Raw genomic sequence first — 2,976 nt, 5'->3', positions numbered from 1 at the left:
GTTGAGGGTATGCCTGTATCTTGTCTATAATAGCTTTTGGGATGACACTCATCTTACCCAACTAGACCACTTCCAGGAATTTGANCGTAGGTCATGTTTAGCATATCCTTGTTACACAGGCTTTACTGTCTGTATTTGCAGCCGAAACTCTCCAACTGTTGTTTACAGGTGCAAACCATAAAGAACATCCATACCTAAGATGTATTCAGCTACAGGGGATATATATACAGTATATACATGAGGAAGTAACCTTCCTATGCCCAATGGCAATGACAGAGCTTTGACCTCAGTAGTATGTCCTCCTAGCCATCTATACAAATGGTGGCCTCTGGAAATTTATCTGGATTGCCATATATCGGGCTACATTCTGCACCTATATCCACCAATGCCAAAACATACTGCACATTTGTCCTCAACCAATATATTGCCAATTCAACATGAGACCTCTGGTCTTCACCGGCCCCCAAAAGATGAGTACCTTGGCCTGTTCCCTAATCAAAATGGAACAGTTCATCCACCTCCTCGGGAGCAACCAAAAGGTCTTTTAAATCCACTGAGCATACCTTGCTACCTGTTTCTGGATGTTTGGTGAAACATGTGCAGGGCACAATTGCTGCCATAAAGCAAACAGGACTGCATTTGGCTGCCAGTTAATTTTCTTTTTATGAACCCCTGCTGCAAGAAAGTCAAGCCACATCTGCTTATGGCTAGTCTTGCTTGGTCCCTTTGGGATAAAATCTTGAGCATTTCTTGGGGGTTTGGTCTCAGCCACCTTTTGGACCCTTTGCTTGTCTTCTATCCTCTACTTCACCCAGGCTGGCTATCATGGTCATTACCTCATGTACAAGATGACCAGTGTATGGGGCTAGTATGGCTATCAGTGACCCAAAGGACGTTCATGGGGCATTTTGCAGCACTATGTCTCTCAACTATGTCTCTCACTCTGCCTATAAAGTTTTCATTGTCCAGGCCACGAGTGTTCACATTAAATATGGACTGCCCCATCCCCAGCTCTCAAATGATTTGGACCAGCTCAGCATACATTTGCAATTTACTAACAATCTTGGGCAGTTCTCCAGCATTTGTCCACATGGTTTGGGCAGCTGCATTCACCCGGTGCATCAAGGAGTGATTACCTGGCCCTTGTGCATATCTGCAGCTATTCTGCAGCTGCTGCCTCAGAGAAGGGTGTATGGTAATGGAGACCAACTTCTCCGCCTCCTCACCAGAGCACATCACACTATCCACCCCTAGGTCCCATAACCACAATGGCCAAGCAGTCAGGGTCTCCCCATGTTTCTGCCTGAATTGTCTCCCCAAGTCAACCAGTTCAACCTGGGAATACGGGACATAGGTGGAGAACCAGGTCACCTGTGGATCGCCCTCCAGTTGTCCATCTGGTCCCATACACTGCTCATGTTTCAATTTCTCATGCACAACAGGTCATGCCTGGAGATGAACGGTTCCCCCCAACTCACCACTGGGTTGGTCGTCCTCCCTGATGTTAGGGGCAGGAGTGGCCAGTTGCTGCACGTCATCCTCTAGGACATTCATCTGTGCTTCCAACTCTGCTTTCTGCTGCAAATCTCGATCAGTTTGCAGCACAGTCAGCAGCAGCCAGGCTCCGGTCAGCAGAAAATTGGCCACCAGGCACCAAATGCTCAAGGATAGCCACATTTCCTCCCCCTCCCAAAGGGTTTTCTGCTGTAGCGCCTGGTCTATGGTGCCTTGCAGTACAGTGAGCAGCAGCCAGATCCTGGTCAACAAGAAGTTGGTCATAGGGCAGAGCATATTCAGAAGTAGCCATATTTACTCCTTATTCCAAGGGCTTTTGGCTCCTGTTCCTCTCAGAATCCTGTCTTAGACTACACCAATTGTCATGCTCTTTTACTTGCCCATAATCCTGCTGACTGGGCCAATTGTCATGCTAGGGCTGGGTCTAGAGCTCACAGACCCCTCAAGCCCATTCACAGACTGGGTCACAAACCCTTCTCACGCCAGGCAGGGTCGCCATACCCCTCACACATCAGGCTGGGCCACCAGACCCCTCACATGCCAGGCTGGGTCACCAGACCCCTCACACGCAGGTCTATGAGCTAGGTAACTAGCAAACAGGTCTTGGAAGCTGTAGGTTGGAGAGCATGGCTGCACGTGGTGCAGACACCTGAGCAGAGACCAGCCAAGCAGTGGCATAGTGTATGCACAATAACTCCACCCCCCCACACACAATTTGCTTACAAAGAATGTGCCACATCACCCCCAACTGTACCTATGGTGAGGGGGCCTGATTAAATTATTCTATTTTCCCAAAACCTAAGTTCTTGGCTGGGGTCTCTGTAACAAAAGACAGATTAGCAGGAGAAAAGCATGCAGATTTATTTAATATAAGTTTTACATGATGTGGGAGCCTCCATTAGGAAATGAAGAACCAAAGAAATGGTTAAACCTGAGAGTTTTTATGCTAGGTTTGATAAAAAGTTGTGGAAAAGTGTGATAGAACGAAGGGTATGAGCTAAGTGTAGTAAATTGGGAAGACATTAGCAAGGCCTGTTTGTTCAGATTCCTCTCGTTATAAGATAAGGATGCTCCTTCCCTTTGGAACTAGAGATGGCACTTCTCACATGAAGGTCTTATGACCTGCTTCAGGGGAGAAGGGGTGGAGGGCAGGGGAGGTCAGAGAACTTTCTCAGATTCCTTCAGCTTAAAATATTCAATATGCCAAGGTGTTATATTTTGGGGTAGCATGTCCTGAACCCCATCAATAGAATTATCCTTGCTTTCTGAAAGTATCCAATCTAGAGGGAACACTCTCCCTTGGGCCTTCCCCCAAATTCTAACACCCTCCTACTGAGACAGCTCATGGTGTGTTTTCTCTCTTACTCAATGAGTAATGAACTCAACTTGTTCAACCACAGGGACACCTGTGGCTGAACGGAATCGATATTTTATATACATATATATATATATATATATATA

This window comes from Galeopterus variegatus, unplaced genomic scaffold, assembly GCF_000696425.1.
Source record: "Galeopterus variegatus unplaced genomic scaffold, G_variegatus-3.0.2 Scaffold3192, whole genome shotgun sequence".
Taxonomy (NCBI): Eukaryota; Metazoa; Chordata; class Mammalia; order Dermoptera; family Cynocephalidae; genus Galeopterus; species Galeopterus variegatus.
Note: the sequence above shows the minus strand (reverse complement) of the source record.